At 46.3% G+C, this 25,492-nt stretch overlaps 1 long non-coding RNA gene across 2 annotated transcripts in view; it reads right to left on the bottom strand.

Moving 5' to 3' along the window:
• Window positions 1–25,492, bottom strand: part of LOC132647262 (uncharacterized) — a 2,298,480-nt gene that overhangs the window by 184,171 nt on the left and 2,088,817 nt on the right. The window contains exon 1 of one of the 2 annotated variants that reach the window (XR_009585628.1): window positions 4,452–5,032. The exons of the other annotated variant lie outside the window; for it this stretch is intronic. This is a non-coding gene — a long non-coding RNA (uncharacterized LOC132647262). Of the gene's footprint in view, window positions 1–4,451; window positions 5,033–25,492 lie in introns of those variants that run through there. 2 annotated transcript variants of the gene reach the window in all.

Here is a 25,492-nt window from a genome sequence, read left to right as displayed (position 1 = left end):
TGTAACTTCTGATCTGAAAATATCAGGTTATATAATATGCCAATCTGCACAAGGGTGTAATTCTGTCAGAAAAAGGGACCCAGTGGAGCACAAATTCTAACAAAACTGGAAATGACTTTTCTAAGAAAAGGGAAGATATTTTTGTTCCAAGCACTTGAAGCTGGTTTTAAATAGACTTTGGATGCAATGTTGCTGGTTCTTTGGGCGCTGTAGTTTCCTGACTAACCTCACCCACCAAATGTACAACACTGAAGAAAGTCTAAAGAAGCAGGGATAGAATGATCGTCTGTGACGTTTGCCAGAGGTTTAATGGGTGCCAATGCTTGCTGACAGTATAGTAAAGTAGATGGCATTAGCCCATTTTGCAGGGGAGGCAGTGAACCTCCCAAAATAACCTCCCTAAAGTCACACAGCCACAATCCCAAACCAGTAAGCAGAATACCCACCAACATGCTCCCACAAAATAACAAAAGGCTGAAGGGATTATACTAAAAGGAGCTAAATTCTAATGAAAGAGAGTCCTCTAACCCAATACCCACCCTTTGGCTGAACATCTGCTCACTACTTAGCATTCCAGATCATTCCATTTGCTGTACTCCTAGGGTTCCTCCTTAAATGGAGTGCAGGCTGTAAACCCCCTCCCCCTGCCCCATCCTGGGGCAAGGACTGACTCTCTCCTCCACAGGGTGGTGGTTTCATGGCTTAATGCCCAAAGCCTACTTCTACCCAGAGATGGCTTCATTAAAAGCAGGACTGGCAACCCAAGAACAGGAGACATCTCTAGAGAACGGAATCTCTCCATCCCTGACACCTTTTCCACCCCAGAACATGGTAATTGCACAAACTACTCTGTCTCCCGCCCCCACTCACTTCAGTAGCCATCCCTGGAGGAAAAGCTGCTAAACTATAGGGTCAGCAAGAGACATCCACCACTTTGAAGAGCCTACTGCTGGCATGTCATTGCTGCAAACATGCAGCACAGACTGACCCAGTCCCACTAGGACAAAGGCTTCCTTGTCGCCCTCACCAAAGTAAACGGATTCTTTTACAGTAGTCTTACAGTGCCTAGAAAGAGAGAAATCTCGCTTTCGGGTTATGGTCTGGCCTGGTCAAAACCTCTGCACTCCTCTCCAACACACAGACACTGACACACACACATACACACACACACACACACACACACACACACACACAGAGAGAGAGAGAGAGAGAGAGAGAGAGAGAGAGAGAGAGAGAGAGAGAGAAAACTCATTCTCACTGCCACCACCTGTGAAAACAGTCTTCATAACTTCAGCATTAAGAGAGAAAAGCCGGGAAAGTGTAGCTGCTGGGCGCCAGAAGCGCACCCAGGGTCTTGAAGAAAGCGAGCAAGCATTGGAAAGGGGGGGGGACCTGCTGGGGACCCCAGCTGGGTGGCACTCCTGGTCTGAACTTGGCAAACCACAGCTCCGATTTCGGTGACCAGGCCCCGCCCACTTTGCAGCCCCTCCAGTGCCGACCACTGCTCAGACCACCAAAAAGCACAAGGCCAAAGGCGCACAGCCCAGGTTGGCAGAAAGCTGGAGGGGGCCGCAGCCAACTCTGGAAACCCCTTCCAGAAGGCTTCTAGAGACTGACGGAGAGGCGAGTCACCTGGGGCCGGCAGCCGCGCTGAGAAGCTAAAGGTTGGGCCCGGAGAGCTGGGAAACAGGTTGCCGCCAAGCCCATCCCCTCCCCCAAGCCAACCCGCCGCGATCTCCGCCGTCCGCCGTGCCCCGGGAGCGAACCCGGCCGCCTCCGGGGTGCACTCCTGCTCCAGCTCCAGCCACTGGGCCGGAGCCGCTACGGCAGCCCCGGCGAAGGCGCCTTCAGCAAGGTCAAGACGCGGCCGGCCGGCACCTGGGGATTTTTCCCAGCCCAGAACTGGCTTTGCAATCGCATTGTTAAGGATCATGGCAGAGGCAGGAAATCCGAACAGCCCCATAGGTCGGCGCGGGGGAGGATTTATTTTACAGCGCCGAACACACTCAGACAGACCCGGGATTTCGGAGGCGGGGGCGGGGGAGGAGGGGTGATGCGGAGTTTCAGGACGCTGGAATGTGGCAAAAACAAAACCCTCCCCACCCAGGCGCGCTATCATCTGACTTGAGGGAGGGAGTTCAGGGCCACCAAGCCCCGGACTTGAGCGTTCCGCAGGGTTCCTCCTGCCAGGGCTGGGATAGCTTTTCCCTCTACAGGCGAAAAACACGATTTAAAAACACTCCGCTACAGCGGTTCTCCATCAAAGCCCATCAACGTGCGACAGGCTGCGGCTGCGGATGGAGGCAGGGGGGTGGGGGCGGGGGGGGGCTGGGAAGGAGCGCGGTGGAAACAAACTGTTTTCAGCATGGGAGCGGGGCGAGGAGACGGAAGCGGTGCCACGCACCCGTTCCCATCGCCTCTGCAGTGGGTGCAGAAACTGTCCCCCCACCCCACCCCGGTGGAGGCCAGGACTCTACTTCCTAACTCACCACAACCACCGAAATCTGGGCCTGGATGCCTGGGGCACTTGGGCATTTCTCAAAGGAATGGGAAGTGGGTTTCTAAACAGGTAAAGGGCGCTGGGCTTACAGACAGGGAGGGGCCAGGAAGAGTCTGGGGACTCCTAGGGCGCCGATTTTCCTAAAACTCCGTTCCCTGGAAGGCCTTCCGGCACCCCAATCCCTGCAACACCTGAGTCTCGGGGCTCCAAGGACTCAAAGGAACCCGAGTTCTGACCCGCTCCTCTTCACAGATTAATCTTGCATTTCCACCCACTCGGTCCCTGCCTCAGTAGCCGGCTCCTGGGGGACAGGGCTTTAGCCCCCAAAGCCCATCTCAGAAGCGGGCGCCTCGGAACAAGGTGTCTTTTCCCGGAGTGAATCTCCCAGGTACTTACAGTCCCCAAGCAGGAAAACTTTCAGGATCGTCTTTCAGGAATCGGCTGCTCGCAGCACAGTTCTGGGCGATCAGCGAGGCAGCTTATATAATTGCCCGCGATCCTGCTCGGCAGATCGCCTCCGTGCGCGGCCGCACAGCTCGGCACAGGGGCACCCTCTGGCCTCGGCGCTGGGGACGGCGAGCGTGCCCCACCGGCGCCTTCTACTGAGCAGCAGGGCGAGCTCCAGGGCTAACCAGACGCCAACAGTGCGCTCAGATTTCCGCCAAACCCGGGCTGACTCCCTGCGTCTCCGTAGCTGCGTCGGTGGCTTACGGTTAACTGGATGTGTACAAACCTTTCTCTCCAGGCTTGGAGGGACGCGGGTGGCAACTGGGTAGGGGGCTGGTGCAGGTCCGAGGAGGGGTTCTACGTGTGACCTGAGCAAAACTCTCATCCACACCGACCTGGGTGCAGAAATCGTCTTAACATCTCCGGCTGAAAGGCTTGCCAATTTCCAAAGTTAGAGACCACGCAATTGAATTTCCAGTACTTTCCAACCTGGCCTAGGCGGGGGGCAGGGCATAGAAGAGGAGGGCAGTGGCCAGAGAAACCCACCTACGCACCCGCCACGAAGCACTGACCATTCAAGCCACTCTTTCCTCTTCCCCCCAAGTAGTTAGCGAGGTATTCCTGGGTTACGTGTGGGCACAAACACACACACACACACACACACACACCCCCCGCTCCACCACCTTCTGCCCGCTCCTCCAGTGCAAAGACTGCATTCTAAAATCGCTAGGAAAATGACTAAGGAGCTCAGAGATCACATTTCAATACCCAGCACATTTCCCGAAGCTGAGGGTGCAAGCAGCCACACACTCACATCCGTGCACCCCTAGAGAGTCCATCCGGCGCCTGCAGCCTCAACTCGCTCCAAAACCAACCGAACGAGAACCGACGCGGCCGACGAGAAGAGCGGGCGGCGGGCGGCTTGCAGCGAGCGTGCGGTCTGGGGGTCGCGTCCCCCGCTTCCCGGCTCCCACCGCAGCGCGCACGGGGGCCGCCGCAGCCGCCTCTCGCCCCGCAGGGCAGGCTGCAGCGCGGGAGCTCGGCGCCGCCTCGTGGGCTCCTCCAGCGCCCGCCGGGAGTCCGCAGAGGGGCTGCAGGCGGCTGGGCCACGGCGGGGAACGGGAGCCGGTCGCCGCAGACCAACCTGCAGCGAGCCAACCTCCATCCCGCCCCCGGTGCGGAGTCTGGGGCCAGCTCCCGCCTCCCCGCTCTCCACACCGGCTCCCGGGCTCCAGCGCCCTGCGGACTCCCGGGGCTGCGGTGGCCGAGGCGCTGGGCTCCAGGCTCCTCCTCGCTTAGCCGGCAACCTGGACGCCCAGCTCTCCTTCTCCCCCTCCCTCCCCAGCGCCGAGCCGAGAGGCGAGCTCGCGTCTCCCGGAGCCCCCGGCCAGCCGCCGGCGCTCCCGGACCCTGCGAGCGCAGGGAAGGGCGCCGGAGCCGGCGAGCCGCCGCCGCGGTCCCCGAGGCGCTTCTCCCCTAGAGCCGGCCGATCGCGCCGCCTTACCGTGGCCGCAGGCTGCCGCCGCCGGGGAAGCGGGGACGAGGACGGCGGGGAGGGGAGGCTCGGCGCCGCCGGCTCCTCCGCTCCGCGTGGACGGCAGAGGCGCCCGAGAAGGAGCAGGTCCCGGCTCCGAGCTCAGCTCCGGCGAGACCAACAATAGGTCCCGCGGGGCGCGGGGCCCCGGCGAGCCTCCAGCCGCGCGCGCACGCCGGGCTCCGGCTCCCGGCCGCTCCCGGCCGGCGTTCCTGCCAGCACTGCCGCCCCACATGGAACAGCTGCAATCCCGAGGCTGGGGGGGGGGGAGGCGGGTGTGTGCGAGCGGGTGTGTGTGCGTGTGCGTGTGTGTGTGTGTGTGTGTGTGTGTTTAATAGCTTCCCTCCTCTTCTTCCCCTCCCTGCTCGCCTGCCTGCCTTCGTCCCCCACCCTCGCTCTCTTACACGCAGGGCGAGCTAGCGAGAGAGACACACGCACACACTCACGCCACACACGCGCGCGCACACGCACACACACACACACGCACACACACACGCAGGTTACATGAATGGGAGGCGGGAGCCAATCCTACGAGGCCGGGCGAGCCGCGCTTGGAACAGGGCTTAACCACGGCGCCGGGGGGCGCCACACAGGTGATGCGCCCCCTCTCCCGCGGCCGCTCGCCCTCCTACCCGCTCAGCCGCCTCTGCTGCTGCGTGCGCTGTCTTCCCTCATCTTCGTCCTCCCTTCTCTCTGGGCTGCTTTCTCCCGTCTCCTCACCTCGTTTTCTTCCTGGATTTCTCCGAGCTCTTCAGTATTTTTCTCGGATTTCTCTTTGACCCTCCCTCCCTTCCGGCTTGCTCGCTGCCTTTTGGAAACTTTCGCCTTCCCTGCCCCTACTTTTCTCTACTTCCTCCCCTCCTGTCTTTCTCCCTCCCCCTCTCCCCCGGCCCCCTCTGAGTTGTGTGTTATTCTGTCGTAGCCGGGCTCCTCTCTCCCGCTCACACCTCTCTGGGAGTCCTCGGCCTCCCTCCTTGCCTGACCCCCTGAAATTCTTTTCCACACCTCCAGCACTTCTCAGGTTGGCTTTGCAGGTTGCAGCTGTAGCTCGGCCAGAGGTAATTAACAGTTCCTTCCTTGGGCAAGCGAGATGCCTTAAAGAAAGACCTCCCTTCCACAGACAACTTCCCCAAAACCATGGTAACAGCTACCGAGTCTTCGTAGCAATCACTGAAGAGGGGAAAACCAACAGTGAATACAATCCAAGAAATGTCTGTCCCTCGTGAGTCTGGATCATAATTACCAGCACATTACCAAGGGAAGGGCACTTGTTTATGATGGAGAGACAGCCTGAACTAAAAGGGATTTTTCGAGAGGCTAAAGGAATTCCCACCCTAAGCCTGCTTCATGCTGGCTGTAGGACTTTATTTGCCCTGTCCTGCGCCCGGTCTCAGTTTTCTCACCTGTAAAACAGGTTATAGCCACCTCATTAGAGAGAAAAGCCACAGAAAGTGCTAATGTGTATAGGAAGCACTCAGCATTGTTTTCCTTCCCTCTTCCAGCTTCTGCCACCATTCTATAAAGTGTCTCTGGGAGGGCGGGTGATGGGTACTGATCACACCGTAGTAAAATGAAAGTGAGGCTATTTAAACAACAGTAACAAAAACGTCACTATGTGTTCTAGAGACCTTGAGCTGATTACAAAGCCATCCTGGTTTATATGCAAACTTGGGGTACTGGGTGTCCCTTAGTACATCCTCACTTCAGCATGCAAAAAAAATTAAAAATAGGGATGGTGTGGACAGGCTGCCAAGCACATAATCAGTCCAATCTAGTTTTTAAGTCTTGGTGATGAGTGAACACTGACCAGTGACAAAGCCTTTGAGACTAACTAAAATGTCAAGCATTTGGGTGGCATTTATCAGCTATGTGTCCTCACATCAAATGCTGACTGCTGTCCTGAATGGCAGTCTCATTCTGTCCTTCAACAAGTACCTGCGGACCATCTAGTCTTTGGCAGGAGTACAATGGGCTCTGGCTGCTTCAGTATGAAGACAACCATCCCTGCCTTCTGGACCTCAGTAGACATGTCTCATAAATACATAATGAAAAAAATGAACATACACACACGCTGAGAAGTACCATTTCTTCAGCAGTACTTACAGACCTTATAAAAATATGAGGTCCATGGTGGGGATCATAATGGATGCTTGAGAGTGAAAACTCGGGAGATTACCTTCAGACTCCGCACCTTCTTCAAGTGGTAAGAAAGCAGACTATGATGATGAAAGCAGTGGGTGTTGATCAGAAACAAGATATTTAAATAGTCTCAAAGTATCTCTGTACAAGATTCAGATCATCTCAGAGGATACAATAGTAGCTTTGGACCAGAAAACTCTGTCATACTCGATCTTTTCAAAACATTAAGGTCAACATCTGAGGGTAAGTGACAGGCATCCTGTGCCCTCTGGTGTGGGGCATTGCAAAGGACATCTCTGTGGTATCTCTGCAAGAAATAAGTAGCCTGAGTCTAATCATGGAGATGTGTCAGACAACTCCAAACTGAGGGCCTCTCCTCCTAAGTGCTGTATGCTATTCAAGAATAGCAAAGTTGTGGCAGAGGAGTCCAGGGTAGTCTCAGATACAGAAACAGCTTAGTTATTATGACAATCAATGTGACATCTAATCCTGAATAGAGCGTTAGTGGGGGAATTGGCAAAAATTAAATAAAATTTATATCATACAATAATATGTCCACATTAATCTCTAGTTTGGGTGGTTGTATGAAAGAGCACCCTCCACTTAAATAAAAACACAGCTAAGGTAGTTAGAAGTTCAAGAAAAAAAGGTGTGATGCCTGGAAGGTGCAGTGCGTGAGCCTTGCCCACCCTGGTTCAAGTGGCAAGGGGAAGCTTCCTGAGAGGGTGGCTTCTAAGGGCAGGCTAGAGTGTGAAGGGAGAGGGCTGCTCTCTGAGGTGGGAACAGGAGAGGACTCGAGTAGATTCAGGAGACACTTACACAGGCATAACTGAACTTGTAGGCCACGGCTGAATCAAGTTTAGAGCAGCAGGCATGCTTGGATGCTGAAGGAAGCCAAGGACCCAAAGGTTTCAAAGTTCACTTGCTAGGCTCTTAGTTCAGGAGGGCTGTGATCGCAAGTATATTGAAAGAAGATGAGCTGGCAGCCGTAGAAAAAAACAGATAAAACAAAACAGAACAGAAGAACAGGTGTAGCTTGGGAAGACAAAAGATAGGACCAGGTAAGGCACTGAGATAAACTAAGGCATTTGCCACGAAGAACATACGGAGAGATTTGAGAGAGATTAGGGACATACAATGAGCATGTTTGAGTGGCTGGCTAGATGGGGGTGGGCTGGAAGTCAAAAGTAGCAATCAGTTTTGCGGTCTGGTTATCCTGGTGGAGGATGGAACTGCTGGCTGCAGTGTGGAGCAAGTTCAGATGGAAGGAGAGGTCTCAGGAGAGAGCTGAAGTCTGCTGTTATTATGCTGTAATCCAACTCTCTTGCCAACTGCACATGCTCCTGTGTGGCTATGCTGGGCCACTGAAAACAGATGACATAAGAAAAAGGAGATACCCAGTGTATTATACCAAAGGCTGGAACACTGTGTACAAGAGACCTACATCATTTATAATAATGAAGACAGCTATAAAAACAGCCTAAAGCATCATGTGAAGAAGTAAACTGGGAACAGCCTTTATTACAATATCATACATACACTTTCAAAATATATTTTTATCTAGTTTTTCCTTCCATTAAAATATCATTGTTACTCTGTAAACAAAATTTAAAACAGAATTCAAAATTGATAATTACAGTTTTAAAATCCTCTAGAAAAATACATTGGAAACAAAGGGAAATAAAAATAAAAATAGGTCAATTATTAGCTATGATTGCCTCAGGATGCTGGGATTATGAGTGAGTAATAGGTATTTTCTTTCTTTTTTATATTTTCATATGTTCTCAAAACCAAATAATAAATGTTCCTTATTTATAAAGAACCACCATAAACAACACAGACATGGCTGGGCACCCTCCCCCTCCACTTTATCCACTTTTTCAGGGGAGTGGCTCTCCCCACTCCCCTGAACAGCTAAGTGCCTTCCAATCTTTATCATCCCGAGTGAAGTACCAAGGCATTTAACAAATCAGGGGAAATTACCAGCTGAGCTGGAGAGGGGCGAGGGCGGTCTTGTGGGGGCAGATGCGTTCTTAGAGCCGTTGGAGCTGTATATATTAAAGATATTTGCGCTGTCCTTATTGATTCTGTGATAGGTTACAAGGAAAAGGAAACAGAGTAGGGCCAAGAAAAGGTGAGTCTTTAAAGGGCAAGTTTGAGTTGGGGAACATATTTATTTGAAAAACAATAACAACTTCTGTTTAGCAAGTTACTACAGAAGGGTTTCTGGATGTGAGTATTCCAGACAAGGAGTCACAGAAGGGCAACAGCCAATGCTTCCCTCAGACTGTCTGATACTTCATCAAATTCCAAGCTGGTTACATAGGCTTTAGACACCCACTGATAAGCCAGGCAGACTTTCACAATTAGAGGGTGAGGAAAGGGACAGAGCATGTCCCCAGGCACTGGCTAGCTTGATGTAAGCAGAAAGCTCCCCAGAACAGATACCCCCTTGACTTTCCACCTCGCAGAGATGTTTAACATGAGGGCATAACAATAATAATAACAATAACACAGAAACTAAACAGAGCTCTTTCACCTTTCTCCAGGGCCTCCCCATCTGCTGATTCACTCACTTCTTCACCCCCTGTGAGGGGGAGCCTGGGAAAGAAGGGAGCCTAAGACTTAGGCCTAGAAATAGCCTAAGACTGAGCAGTGCTGAACAGTACTGAAAGGCTGGGGAGAACAAGAGAGGTTCCTGGAAGTCCCTTGATGCCTGGAGCTTCCCGGATGGATGTGCCATCTATGGAATCCTCTCGGTATCTGAGGAAAGGGGGCCAGTCACGAACCCAGCGCACTGCGGGCATCATGACAATGGAAAAGTCACGTCAGAAGACCCAGGCTCCCCAACACATTTGTAAAAGTCAAGAGGTAAGGCAATGTCTAGTCTCTGTCAGGGTAACTCGGTCCACTTCTGTGCTGTCTGCCTGCTGTTGGTCTAACCTGTGAGTTCTATTTCTTCCTGATGGGAATGACCGATGACTTAAATTGTCTGCAAGCAAGGGAAATGTTTCTTCTTGGAATCATTACAAATATGTTTTTAGGGAAAAGGTTGGAGCTTGTCCTCTGTCCTACTCCTTACTCCTAAATGTCCAGCAACCTATCTGGCATTTATAGATTCTTAGCCAAAATTCCTCCATTGCATTAAGAAATGTGCGATAATACCAAAAGTAATCATGACCTAAACACTGCTGAGAACCAGCGCAAAGAGTTACCACACTTCAGTTGTAGCTCCATGCCGAGAGGTCACTGTTTTCACTGGAAAGCATTTTCTTAATTAGTGATTGATGTGGGAGGGCCCAGCCCTTTGTGGGTGTGGCCATCCTTGGGTGGGTGGGTCTAGGTTCTTCAAGATAGCAGGCTGAACGAGCCAGGGAGAGCAAGCCAGGAAGCAGCACTTTTCCAAGACCTCTGCATCAGCTTCTGCCTCCAGATCCCTGCCTTGCGGTCCTGTCCTGGCTTCCCGCAGTGATAAACAGTGACGTGGAAGTGCAAGTCTAATAAACCCTCTTCTCCCTACGTTGCTTTTGGTCATGGTGTTTCATCACAGGGGTAGTACCCCTGAGACAGTCCTTGATGTCCACGGTGGTGTCAGGCACATGTGTGTGCGTGCACACAGAGGCAATAAATAATTGCAGTTTGGAAATGAAACAGAGAAGTTAAGTAAATTGCTGAAGGTCACTGTTCTACTATTCTAACAAATGCCAAAACTGGTTTCCAGGTTGGAGAGGTGAATGAACCATTGATATTAGCAATGAAGTGAGCTTACGGTACAGTTTGTGGTTTACATTAGCTTGCAGAGACTAGGTTGACACTGCTTTTCACGATGATGCCCTGTGTATTTCCTTCATTGAGTATCTCACAGCTTGGAGTGGCAAATGCTTGTTCATGCGTGTGTTTTGTTTTCAAGATGTAAGTTGTTAAGTTCCGTGAGTTTCCACATGACCACAGCGTGCCTTAGCTACTGTTGTGTTTCCTAGCGCCCAGCACAATGCCTGTGACTAAGTAGGTGTTAAATAAACACGTGTAAGATGAATACATGAACACGGGCCCCTTTTGTTCCGGAGCAGCAAAGCACCTGTGAGCCTCTGTGCACCTACCCTGGTAAAAGCTGGGTATTTTCCATTAATTCACTCCATTTCCATGCCAACACTATACTATCTGCCCTTGAGGGCTCGCGGTTCGGGCAGTGGGACTGAGATTCAGATGAGCACATAATGATTCCGATGTCAGATTGTGCCCTTCCGCTGACATTTGCTCCCAGATAGCAAGGAAAACACTGTCAGAAAATAGCAGCATCTGTCCTGGTCAAAGGTGACTAGCTGGCAAAATTTTGTGGCGGAAGCATTCTCTCTGAGTAGTGGCTACCTTCCCTACCTCCCACCTCCATGGAACAGAGCTCCATCAGCTGACCTTGCCTGAATAATGTTTTCCTTCTGAGAGAGGTTCCCAGGGCTCTCCTCAAAAGGAATCCTAATGCTTTTACATTTCTCCAGCCTGCTTGATCCCATGTGATACTCTCCAGAAAGGATGCTGCTCAGCCCAGGCCTCTATCCTGCCACTCTCCTTCTCACCTCATCTTGCCACAGGCTTGACAGACTTCCTTGCCACCCACACAGGTTTCTCTTTTATACCCGAGGTAGGTCAGGAGTCAGGAGTAAGCGCCGATGTTCTGGAAAGCTAAAACCAGCTCCAGCCCCTACTTCTTAAAGTCTGTGGTCTTTATGAGAACTGTGTGTTGCTCCAGGGCATGTGGCAGAGGTAACCAAGGAGGGAACAAACGGCAAACACAAAAGCTTCAAGAACGGCTTTCACTCAAGTTTCGAGCTTTTATGATGTCAGTCAACACACTACACAGGCCAGGCGCTTTACAAGTATTCACACATTAGGTCCTTACAGATCCTGTTGCTAAGTTGTCATCATCCAACATTTTCCAGCCTTATTATCGCATATACGATATACTACATCTATACTAGTATATATTATACATGTAATAACAGGCTCTAACACTATTCTATTCCCAATACTTTTCTTGTGTACAGAACAGCTGGACATGTATATACATACACAAACACACATTCAGCCTTAGTTGTCATAGTTATATGCTGTGTCAGCATATCCGCATGTGGTACGTTGTGAAGCTGAACATAGGACAGATAGCTCAGCCGTTAAAAACAGGCTGCTTTTGAAGAAGATTGGGGGTTCATGTCCGAGAACCCATACAGAGTATTTCCCAGATGCCTGTAACTCCAGCTCCAGGGGACAGGCTTACCTCTTCTGTCCTCCCCAGGCAACTTCATACATGTACACACACCTACACAGACACACTGGCATACACATAATTTGATTAAATAAATGAAAAAAAGAAAAGACGCTAGAACAGAAAAGTGGGCAAAGGACATAAAAAAGCTAATTTATTTAAAAAGTACAAGCTTGGCATATACATATATATGTATGTATAGATGTATATATAGTTTGTATGTAGTTTACTAATTACTATGAAATGTGAGGTACAATGACATGTTTCTGTTTTATTTGGGGGCTCATCAGATGAGAAAGCATAAGAAATAGAGTACGAAGAAGACTGTCACTTTCCCTATGTATTCTTTATACGAGAATATGGGCAGAACATTCCTACATGAGAATCTAAACATCTGTATGAAAGTTCTCAGCTTTGAGTCCCTTTCCACCTGGCCTCCATGTTTGTTCCTGGGCACTCAAGGCTGTTAAAGAAGGTAATCACAGGACTTGGCGAACTGTAGAAAGCCATGAGTGTTGTGAGCAGACCAGGTCAGTTGGAAATACCCTAAATATTAACCTGTTAAATTATAATAAAAATGCCTTATGATGTCATATGATGAACATGGCCACTGCAGATCATGATGTGGAACAACAGTTAATATATTTGTGAAGGACTTGCAACAAGTGTTCTCGTGACTTTTCTTGAATGCACTATAGAGAATTCCAAGCGAAGGAAAAGTTGGTCAGTTGGCTATACCCATCACCCAGCTGCAGCCATCATCAGCTCACACCCAGTCTCAGTTGACTGACCCCCATTTAATCCCTCCCATATTATTTAAACACAAATTTAAGAAATTATTTTATTTTGCCCATGAATGTCTCAGTAGCAATCACTGTAATATAAGAGCTATTTTAAGAATAGCCAACAATATTCCATTTAATTTATAAAATGTCATGCTTTTAATTCTAAAAGTGACAGTCTCGCTTTCCTAGAGTATGTCCATAATAAGAAACAGAATATTTGTTGTTGTTTTTTTTTATCAGTTACATTTTATTAACTCTGTATCCCAGCTGTGTCCCGATCCCTCATTCCCTCCCAGTCCCTCCCTCCCTCCCTCATCTCCACCGTGCCCCTTTCCAAGTCCACTGATGGGGGGACCTCCTCCCCATTCATCTGATCCTGTTTTGATATTTATCACAGAAGTTGATGGCCCAGTAAACAACTCATGTAGACTACAGGAACTGAGAATGACTACCAAATACACAGGGAAAACATGGGGAACTGCTACTTCTATTTTTAATTCAACTTTTTTGTTTTATGGAAAGTTATTCTGTTTTTCTTTTTCTGTCTTTCTTTTCTTTTTCTTTTTTGTAGGAATAAGAATTTATTAGACCAGGATTTAAAAAAAAAAGAATAGCCAACAATAATAGATTTTCATATTCAAAACAACAGGAATTTATCAATAGTATCAAAGTGTCCAGTTGCTATTAAAATTACTGTGTTGGTTTTTTTTTTTTTCACAAGTCTTTTTTCCTAGTCTGTTTGTGTCATCATCCAAGTAAATCCCACATGCTACAACTGACTGATAGGTCTCCTAAGTTCCTTTTGATGTGCAAGCTTCCTGCCATCTATTTCTCGTCTCTTGTAAATTAGTTGTTACTGATTTATCCTAGAAAGCGTCCTATAATCTGACTACTGATTATACTTTTCTGGGGATGTTTTAACATATTCTTTTTCCTTTCCTATAAACTTGCAGCTCATTCTAGCAACTTGGTCCAGTTCAGAGTTAATTTTTTGGCAGGACTGCTTTGTAGATGGTAGAGTGTGCTTCCATCTGTCTTTGTGATGTTAGCAGCCTTTGGTGCTCATTGACCAGATTCATCACTCCACCGGAGGTTGTAAAGAGGTGATCATCTATCATGCCTTCTTCACTTTCTAGCAGAATACTTCTATAAAGAGAAATGACCTCTCCTGAACCTCTTGGTTATCTTAAAAAGGTAGAATACATTTTTGATATTTTTCCTTTCACTTGCCAGATTTCTAAAACACTGCTTGGCTCCTTAGCATCTCCCAAAAGTAAGCAAGGGGTGTGTGTGTGTGTGTGTGTGTGTGTTCTAAGAGAAGAGGGAGATAAGGGTTAACAGAAATAATTCTTGATGGTGAAATTAAGCATAAATTTTAGTTTCTGAGGGCTGGAGAGATGGCTCAGAGGTTAAGAGCACTAGTTGTTCTTCCAGGGGTCCTGAGTTCAATTCCCAGCAACCACATGTGGCTCACAACCATCTATAATGAGATCGGTGTCTTCTGGAGTGCAGGTGTACATGCAGATAGAAGAATGTATATATAATGAAAATAATAAAATATTTTAAAAAAACTTTTAGTTTCCTTTTCTTTGCTTTTTGTTATTTACAAAATGTCCACAACTGAGGCCATTTTATATATACTTTTTTTTTTGCATGAAAAAAATTACCAAGAAACCCTCAAAATAAACCAGATGGTATAAATTACAATGTTATAAACTACCTATCTTATACATGGGCAGAATAGTGATAATCTACAACATCTGCTGAGTGCTTTACCATCTATAAAGTATTTATCATCTTTCATGATCACTGCAATAGCTCTGTGAAATAGGCAGGATAGGAATATTGTTTGACAAGTCAGAAAGCCAGTCCAGGTGTGACAGTACGTGTCTTCATTGGCAGCCCTTGAACACAGAGACATTTGAATCTCCATGAGTTCAAGGCAAACAAGAAGACAAATCTGAGGTTTAAAGTAGCACAAATCTCAGACTCAAGGTAGAAGGCAGTGCTGCCTGCTTGCTGGCTAGTATCCCTTCCGGTGCATAAAGCCAGCTCTCAGTGGTCATCGCTGTGGGGTTTGACAGTGGGAGGAGACCTAAGCCACATTTCCTGTTGGTTAAGATTCTGCTCCAGAACTTCCTTCAGCATGGGACTTGGAGACACACATAAATACCAATAATTTCTTTAAGTACATAACTCATCTATTTCCATCAGTTTGGGAATGACCATTAGGATTCCAGATACACCTGAACACTGAAGAGATATTAGATAAAATAGATGGTTTTCGGATTCAGTGTATGTGCCTGCAGCAGGAGACACTCGGGAGTTCTGTGGCTCCTTCAGCAAGGACTGGGGAAGAAATCTCTTCCCTGTCTTGCTCTAGCTGCCCGTCTCTGCCTGGGACTCCTGGGCAGTCCAACTTGGATGTCACTGTTCAGGGAACCTGCCTGTGGGAGGGCATGGCTGTGAAATCACTATACCTTTACTGAGCTTTGTCCAACAGTGGGGTGGGAAGACGCTACAGTAGTGTCAGGATGTAAACCAGTAAAGACCAATGAAAATCAAATACAGACCAAAAGGAAAGTTCTAAACCACATTTCTTTCTTTTCTTTTCTTTTCTTTTCTTTTTAATCAAAGCGATTCATGAGCATAGTTTTTAAAAGTCAAATATTCTGTATGGACTTGGTGTAAAACAGAAGTCCCTTACCCTATAATTTACCATCTAACCCTGCTTGATGCTCTCTCTCCCTAAGGACAACAACTTCTGTTATGGCTGTGTCTTACAGTTTTCATATCCACATTTCTAAACAACATGCCTCCTTTGCAACTTGATTGTTTTCAATTGTTCAAAGTTGAAGGATAGTCTTTCAATCATTCAGCTAAATGTTAGTGTTTTTATTACTGTGGTTTTGTTAAAATTATTCTCAGTTAAGCCGTATCATATGCTATAGTACACATACAGCTTTCCTTATTAAGTTTTGTTTTCTCTCCTGTTGGGTCTTTTTTTTTTTTTTTCATGGCTGCTCAATATTTGGGGGATTGATTTTACTTGATCCCTCAACTTTTTACCAAGCTATGAACCTCCTGATATATCTCATCCATGAAATAATCAAAAGAAAGACAGTTTCCTGTCTTTTTTTCTCTCTTTCTTTTCTAATAGAATTTCACTTCCCAGTGTCCCCACTGTTTCAGTGTGGGCTGGTTGTGTTCTGGGCCTGCATCTGGGCCTTGTTCTGTGATCTCCTTTATTTCTTATCATCATCATCATTTGTTCCTAATTATCACCTTGTTCTTGGGGATTCTGAAGGATCTCTAATTAGTGAATATTTGTTTGGTGAATAAGATCCTATAACTTCTTTTTTTACTCTTCATTGGAAAGTACATGGAAACCTGTCTATGGAAAGCCTGATTTGACTGGTCCTAGAACTCTAGACAGAAATAAGTTTTCTAACATTCTCATGATACTGATGGCTTCATCGTCTTGTCTTCTACACACTGCTAAGGCATCCAATGCTCTTTGGTTTTGTTTTGTTGATCCTGACTCTGTCTTGTAACACGATGACTCTCCTACCTCTACCCCCTCTGGACGTTTTTAAGAGCACTTCTGTTTCCCATATTTAAAAAAATAATATTGCAGCTGGGTATGGTGACACCCGCCTGTAATCCCAGCACTTGGGGAGGCAGAGACAAGTAGATCTCTGTGAGTTCAAGGCCAGCCTGATCTAGAAAGAGTGTGGTAGGACAGACAGGGCTGTTGCACAGAGAAGCCCTATCAAAGAAACAAATATATATATAAAGAACAATAACAACAACAACAATAATATTGCTTGTATTTACTGTTCTTGTGTGTGTGTGTGTGTGTACACGTACTGTGGCTGGGTGGAGGGCAGGGCAAAAACCCACTGGAGTTGGCTCTCTCCGTGTGGGTCCCAGGGACTGAGCTCAGATAACCAGGCTTGGAGCCATCTCTCCAGTCCCCAGTTCCTAGATTTCTATTTTAAAGGTCACAGCATGTTTGCTGTGGGCCTTGTTTTATCCACTGTTTTATCCACTAAAACTTGCTTTGATTATTTCATTGATAATTTTTTTTCTTCTTTGTTTCCAGAATTCCCCATGTTCAAATACTAGGACTTACAGACTGTTTTTCCTTTTAAAATCTTCTCTTTCTTATTTTCCATATTCTTGTCTTTCTGTTCTACTTTTGAGAGATTTTTGTCAGTTTTGCCTACTAACCCTTCTGTTGACATTTTCATGTCTGCTGTTATGTTTTTAATTGTCAGGAGCCTGCTTTGCTTGCTTGAATGCTTGTCTTTAAATAGCCTCCTTATTTCATGCATGCAACATCTCTGAGGGTGCTAACAATTTCCTTTATGAGCAGTTCTGTTGATGCCGTTCTCATCGCTGTCTCCTTGTTCTTGGAGTTTTATCTATTCTTTGGCAATCTCACACACACACACACAGTGTCTGATGACCGTATTCCACCCTGGTTCTACCTTCCCCAACCCCACTCACTCTGGAACTCTCTCCTTCTCAGCATGTCTCCTCTTACTTTTGTGGGTATTTTTTTCTTTAAATAATCCACTGAGCTTAATTAAATTTGCTTGCATATGCATGTGTATAGGATAAAGAGGGGTTTTTTTTGTACTAAATTGGAGGTTGGTAAGAAAAAAGTTTTAATATAGATTTACGGTGAGAGAGAGAACAAGAGAAATCCTCATTTTTTTCCTAGTTTACCTATTCACAATAACGCTACGCTCATGTTTGCATGGTCTAGTTGTGTACTTGCATAAGCAACAACAACGAAAAATAGCTGGGCAGTCCAAGATGTAGAGTAATACTCGCTGCTGGTGGGCTTTGCTATAGGATGCTCTGGTCAGGTAACTTCCTTGGTGATTCCACAGCAGGCTTCTCAGTTTCTTTAGAAAGTAGTATTTGGATACAGAAATGGTGGTACATTTACACAATGGAATACTTCTCAGCTATTAAAAACAAGGAAATCATGAAATTTGCAGGCAAATGGTGGGAACTAGAAAAGATCATCCTGAGTGAGATATCCCAGAAGCAGAAAGACACACATGGTATATACTCACTTATAAGTGGATATTAGACATATAGGATAAATATACTAAAATCTATACACCCAAAGAAGCTAAGCAAGCAGGAGGACCCTGGGTAAGATGATCAATCCTCACTCAGAATGGCAAATGGGACAGACATGGGAAGAGAGAGAAAACAGGCAACAGGACAGGAGCCTAACTCAGAGGGCCTTTGAAAGACTATACCCAGCAAGGTATCAAAGCAGATGCTGAGACTAATAGCCAAACCATGGTCAGAGTGCAGGGAATCTTATGAAAGAAGGGAGAGATGGAAAGACCTGGAGGGGACAGGAGCTCCACAAGGAGAGCAACAGAACTAAAAACTCTAGGCACAGGGGTCTTTTCTGAGACTGATACTCTAACCCAGGACCATGCATGGAGATAACCTAAAATTCCTGCATAGATGTAGCCCATGGCAGCTCAGTCTCCAAGTGGGTACCCTAGTAATGGTAACAGGAACTGTCTCTAACATAAACTCAATGGCAGGCTCTTTGATCACCTCCCCCTGAGCAGGGAGCAGCCTTACCAGACCACAGAGGAAGACAATGCAGCCAGTCCTGATGAGACCTATTAGGCTTGGGTCAGATAGAAGGGGAGGAGGACCTCCCCATCAGTGGACTTGGGGAGGGGCATGGGAGGAGATAAGGGAGAGAGGGTGGGATTGAGAGGGGATGAGGGGAGGCTATAGCTGGGATATGAAATGAATAAACTGTAATTAACAAAGGAAAATAAATTTTTAAAAATTGAAAAAAAAATGAAAGAAAGCAGTACTTCATCCTCTTCCTGGAGAGGAGGAAACAGGCTGCTAAGGTTTCCTAGAGACCTAGCATGGTGGAGAAACGGAGAGCTGGTCTGGCCATTCTAGATAGATTCCATTGACTTTTGTTCCTTTGTTCAGCGCATGAATCTTCCTTTATTAGACCGATTTCCCAGGAATTCAGAGTGTCTCATGCACTGTGTTGAGCAGCCTGGAGAGTGGGATGGAGGGCTGAGCTGGACACAGGCAACCAGCCTTTCTATTCTCAACTCTTTCCAGATCAGTTCTCTTAGAAGTGTCTCAAGCTTCCTTTTTCCAGGGATCCCTGGAGCTCTGCAGTGACAGTCAGATACCCTCAGGCTTTCCCTACAGAGAGATTAGGATCCACATTCCCATGTCTGCTGTTAACAAGTTAACAAGTTAGTTCTTGTTAGTTCTGAACAAGTTAGTTCTTGTTCAGTAGCTGTAGTTGTAAATTGCTGTTGTCTTCTTGGCCCTTTCCCCTTACGCTTGTGTGTCTTTTAATATTTATTTCCCATGTTAGCACTGTTGGTAGATGTTCCCCCAGGATCTTGAGCCCCTTCTCTGAGTAGCCCTGTGGCTCTGTCATCGACTCTCCCAGGCTGTGGGTGAGTGGGTGGTCCTTAGTGTCCTGAGCATTGCAGTGCAGATACCATGACTGTCATATGATTGTGAGAACAACCAGGGTGATGTCTGGTCTGTAATCTTAGTTCCCACTTCTTTGAAGAATATCTATAAATGCTAGTCTTATAAATATTCTTGCGACATTACAATTTCTGGCTATATTGGTGGCAAAGCTTATTGGGTTATTGATAAAGATGAGGAAGCCTACATGGAATGGGAGGGCCCTCCTTTATGAATGTTTTAATGAAAATTCATGGATTATGAAAGGTAATAGTGATGGTGGTGGCTATGACGATAGTTGATATTTAGGAGGAGCTTATCGTGTGTCAAGGGCATCTGATGTTATTCCAATTGAGCATCAAGGCATCTCTGTTTATGTATGCCTTTACTGTTTTGTTCCAGAAAAGAACAAGCTAAGGTGTAGAGAGTTAAGTCTTTGGACCAATATCACAAAACAAAGACAAGGCAGGACTAATTCACCCCAGAGTGAACTGCAGCCAAGTAGTTCTCCTACAGCCAAGACCAGAGCTTCTCAGACGTTAATGCCACCACAGATTGCTGTGGCTTGGAGCTTGCTATAGTGCAGGTTCTGGCTCAGCAGACCTGGTGTAAGGCTATCGCCAGCATAGCCAACTAGGACTACGGTGATGCCTCTGATACTACCACAATGACCGCAATTCAAGGGGTGATCTATGTGGATGCCACGTTGCATGGAACCTTCTTTCCCTAAGGCACAGAGGAGACCATAAGAACCATGGTGTGCTCTTTGTCTTCTTCCTGTGTGCATAATCAGCACCATGGACACTCCTGCCTTCGCGGTTCACTTGCTCAGGAGTCCTTGGCATGGCTCTGCCACTCTCCTACCATTGCCCTGAGGGTAAGATTCTCACTGTTTGCTCTTGCCTTTGGAGTGAGCCAAAGGCACCCCCGTCATTCACTGTCCACACTAATTCTAGTGCCTTTTCAGAGCACAGAACCCTGGAATTCTAAGCATCCCTGGAGCATACAAGACCTCTAGGTGCCGGCCTGGAGAGACGGTTTAGTGGAGAAAGGGGTTTGTTGAAATGCTGACGACTTAAGTTTGATTCCTGAGCCACACATGGAAGACATAAAAAACCCAGCCCCACAAGTTCTCTTCTGATATCCACACGTGTGCAGTGGCAAGCCCACATATGCACACACACCCCACACACATTACATGTAATAATTAAAGAAAAAAACTCTCAAGATGGGAAACTGTTTTCTGTAGCACTCAGCAGGGCTGTGCTGTGTTCCCTACATAGAAATGTGCAGAAGACTGTCCCGTTCAGGGATCACCTAGACCCCAGAGAGTCCTTTCTGTATCTTGGATCGCAGAAGTACCCTTGAGAAAGCAACTCTGTCAATTGCTACCGGCAGTCTAGGACCTGGAGAAATACTACATTTATTTTCCAGCATCTTGTTCTTCAGACCTACTCGCCTGGAATTCACCATTCTTGGAAGCAAATCACCTGGAGCCAGCTTCCAGGTGAGTGAGCCAGGCGATGTCTGTGAACTCAGCAGACATAAGCAACTCTGTATCTAGGTGTGACCCTCAGCCTAGGCTCTCTGTGCCTGGCCTTTTCACTTGGCTTCTCAGCGATCACACTCAGGTCTTTATGCTTGTGTGGAAAACATTTTATTGACTGAGTCATCTCCCCAGCCTCCATTTATTATTTTGTATATATCAGAAGGAAAGGAAATGAGCATGTTCCAGAGATTTCTACACTCCTGTGTTTACTGCCTCACTATGCACAAGGAGATTGCAACCATCTTTTGTAAGAGGTGTGTGCCCTCTGCTCTGACTCAGCCCTCCTGGGCCCGTATTAGTGTTTTTTTTTTTTTTCACTCAAGTCCTGGAAGTATTTGTGCTTCTGATCCCTGGCTAGCAGTCACACTGATGAGCTGCATGAGGATCAGGTAAGTGCTTAGCCTTTCTGAGACCCAGTGTCCAAATTATTCAGTGGGGATAATAAATGCTCACATCATTGCAGAGGCTGCATTAATGTGCTAGAGCAACATTCAGCAGCCTTCTGGGTGGGAAGGGAAGTATATTAGTCCTGCAAATCACATACCCTTTCTTCGTTCTCTTCCTCCCACGCTTCCGAGATAGGGTTTCACATGTCCCAGGTTAGCTTTGTGCTCCTGAAGTAGCCAAGGATAGCCCTGAACTTCTGACCTTCCTCTTTCTACCTCCCTTTCTAGGAAACCAGCTCAGAACTTCAGGAATCCTGGGGAATTATTCTGTCAGCTGAAGTACCTCCCAAAGTTTACATATTCTTCTTATATTTATTAACCTTAATTTAAAATTAAATTTAAAAACACATTCTTGGCTCTCCAGCTGTATAAAGACAGGCAGCAGACGGATTTGGCTTTGGCCAAAGTCTACCAAGTTTGAACAGAGCTCGCAAAGCCCTTGAGATAATACCTGGTGGTATCAATGAATGTTCTTTCCACACATCACGACATCAGGTCACTCCCTCTCTCCCCTTTAGACGTGGGCGAATGCCACGGTGCCCAGACAAGACGGGTCGGCAGGTGGGGTACAGCATTTTCTCTGTTGAGACAAGTCTTTCTGAGTGAAAACCTGCATGGTATATCAAGAGCTTCAAGGCAGTGTGACAAATGTGGTGTAACCATGTCACCACCATGAAATCAAAGCCGTTGTTCAGACCATTTGCTAAATTGAGGCTCCATTCCTGGTCCCCTGTCTATACCGCCATCAAACAATCAAATCTGGATGGGGAGTTGGAAGGTTCCCCTGAAATCTGATAAGAGGTTCTTTAATGCTCACAGCTTCCCTCCTTGGTTTTTGTTGTTTAATTCCCCTCTTCCCCACCCCCAACAGTTTGTGCTGCATTATTTATTATTTAACTTGAATGCTGGGGATGTAGCTCCAGATGAAAAGCACTTGACAAAATAAAATTGCATTGTGTATGTGACTCTCATCCATGCAGCTTGGCATAATTAAAGTAAAAAAAAAAAAGACATGATATTGTTTTCCTATTCAAAGAATATGATGGCTGTGTCTAAAGAAATGCCAGTTATTTTCTGTGTTGTCCACAGAACTCAAGGAAATTACACATTTACATAAAAGAGCCAAAGAGCATATCAAATGATTGTCCAAAAGACACATGTACTTTCTTTGCTCTTGTTATTTACCAAGAACAGGAACAAAGTTATATAGGAAAGGCATAAATTGACTTTCTAGGATATTTTGACTTAAATTTTCTTGATCAAGGCACACAGTAGGCGCATCATGTTTGTGGGGAGTCAGCACTCTTACATTCTTTTAATGAACATTGCTTAGATACTATGATGGTTCAACTTCATTGTGTACTTGACAAAATCTAGAGTAATTTGAGAAAGGGACCTGTGGACATGCCTGTGCTGGATTATTTTGATTATGATGGGAATAGACTCATTTTTAATCTTAAATTTATTTATTTATTCACTTTACATCTGGATTTCATCCTCCAGTTCTCCCAGTCCCCTCCTCACACACTCTTTTTCCCATTCTTTCCGCTCCTTCTCTTTAAAGAAGGGGAAGGGACCCTGTGGGTACCAACCAGCCCTAGCACATTAAGTTGTTGCAGGACTAGGTGCATCCTTTCCTTCTTAGGCCAGGCAAGGCAGCTCAGTTAGGGGCATGGGATTCCAAAGGGAGGCATCTGAGGCAGAGAGGGCCCTCACTCCAGTTGTTGGGAGATCTACATGAAGGCCAAACATCACATCTGCTACATATGTGCAGAGGGCCTAGGACTAGTTCATGTGTGTTCTTCGGTTGCTGGTTCAGTCTCTGTGAGCCCCCATGGATGGACCCAGATTAGTTGAATCCATAGGTCTTCCCATGGAGATCTTGACCCCTCTGGATCCCTCAGTGGCTCTCCCAACTCTCCTTAGGACTCTCTGGGCTCTGTCTAATGTTTGGCTGTGGGTCTCTGTATCTGTTTCCATCAGGTGCTGAGTGAAGCCTCTCAGAGGAGTTATGTTAAGCTCCTGTCTATAAGCATAGCAGAGTAACATTAATACTATCAGGGATTGGTTCTCTCCCATGGGATGAGTCTCAAGAAGGGCCATTTTATGGTTGGCTATTCCCTCAATCTTTGCTCTATCTTTGTCCCTGAACATCTTGTTGGCAGGACAAATTTGGGGTCAAAGACTTCAAAGGTTTTGTGGGTTGATGTTTTTATCCCTCTGCTGGAAGTCCTGCCTGGCTACAGGAGGTGGCTAGTTGGCATAGAAACAGACAAGCTGATCAATGGAATCAAATCGAAGACCCAGAGATAAACCCACACACCTATGGAAACTTGATTTTGGAAAAAAAAAAAAGCCAAACCATGTGATGGGAAAAAAGAAAGCATCTTTAACAAATGGTGCTGGTCTAACTGAAGGTCTGCATGTAGAAAAATACAAATAGATCCATATCCATCACCCTGCACAAAACTCAAGTCCAAGTGGATCAAAGACTTCAATATAACATTAGATACACTAAATCTAATAGAAGAAAAAGTGGGGAAGAGCCTTGAGCTCATTGGCACAGGAGACAACTTCCTAAACAGAATGCCAACAGCTCGGGCTCTACGATTAACAATTAATAAATGGGACCTCATGAAACTGAAAAGCTGTAAAGCAAAGAACACTACCAATAGAACAAAACAGCAGCATACATACAGGATGGGAAAAGATCTTCACCACAGCACCAGTATCCAATATATTTTTTTAAGAAATTAGACACCAACAAACCAAATAACCCAATTAAAAATGGGGTACAGAACTAAACAGAATTCTCAACAGAGAAATCTCAGATGGCCGAGAAATACTTAAAGAAATGTTCAAAGTCCTTAGTCATCAGGGAAATTCAAATCAAAAATGACCCTGAGATTCCATCTTACACCAGCCAGGATGGCTATGATCAAAAACTCAAGTGACAGCAAATGCTGTTGAGGTTATGGAGCAAGGGGAACACTCCTCCATTGCTGGTCAAAGTGCAAACTTAGGCAACCACTGTGGAAATCAATCTACTGGTTTCTCAGAAAATTGGGAATAGTTCTACCTCAAAACCAGCCATACAACTCCTAGGCATGTATCCAAAAGATGCACCACCATACCACAAGGACATTTGCTCAACTATGTTCATAGTGGCTTTATTCATAATAACCAGAAACTCTAAACAACCCAGGTGTCCCTCAATTGAAGAATGGATAAAGAAAATGTGGTACATTTGCACAATGGAATACCATTCAGCTATTAAAAACAAGGACATCATGCGATTTGCAGGCAAATGGATAGAACTAGAAAATATCATCCTGAGTGAGGCAACCCAAACCCAAAAAAACACGCATGGTATGTATGTACTCACTTATAAGTGAATATTAGCCATAAAATATAGGCTAATCATGCTACAATCCAAAGAAGCTAAGTTACAAGTAGGACTCAAGGGAAGATGCTGAATCTCACTCAGAAAGGGAAATAAAATAGGCATTGAAAGTGGATGGAGGGCTAGAGAGATGGCTCAGTGGTTAAGAGTACTGGCTGCTCTTTCAGAGGTCCCGAGTTCAATTCCCAGCAACCACATGGTGGCTCACAACCATCTATAATGAGATCTGGCGCCCTCTTCTGGTATGTATGTAATAAATAAATAAAATAAATCTTTAAAAAAAGAAAAAAGAAAGTGGGTGGAGGGAGGGAACTGGATAGGAAAGGGAATGGGGAGGGAGGAGTACAATGGTGGGCATTAGGAGTAGAGAGGGCAGGGGAGAGAGGGCTGGGTAAGAGAACGGAAATCAGAGGTGAGGGCATCTCTGGGATTTGCCAGAGAACTGGGATGGGGAGGCCCCAGGAAGTCTATGGGAGGTCACCCCAGCTGAGACTCTTAGCAGTAGGGCATATGGAACTTGAAATGGGAATAGACCCATCGTAATTGTGGGCAGGAATGGAGTGGGGAAATCCTGGGCTGGACAGAATGGGTAGCTGAGCATACGTTCCTCGTTCTCTGTGAACATAGTTTGGCCAGCTACTTCAAGCTCCAGGTGCCTTGACTTCTTTGACGTAATGGACTATATCTTCCTTCCCTAACTTGCTTTTGTCACCACATTTTATCACAGCAACAAGAAAAATAACTGAGTCAGATATCTACTAGGGTCAAATCCTATGCTAAGTGCCAGAATGAAGGGTCCTGAAATTAAACAATTTATGAGATAGAGAAGAAGACAATTGAATTAAACACACCATTTCAGCAAATAAATTACTAATTGGTACAATGACGGTAAGAACCAGTGTTCAGCGGGAACTTGGGTGTAATTTTAAAT

Source organism: Meriones unguiculatus, chromosome 14 (genome assembly GCF_030254825.1).
Source record: "Meriones unguiculatus strain TT.TT164.6M chromosome 14, Bangor_MerUng_6.1, whole genome shotgun sequence".
Lineage (NCBI taxonomy): Eukaryota > Metazoa > Chordata > Mammalia > Rodentia > Muridae > Meriones > Meriones unguiculatus.
Note: the sequence above shows the minus strand (reverse complement) of the source record. Positions and strands in the feature narration are given on the sequence as shown.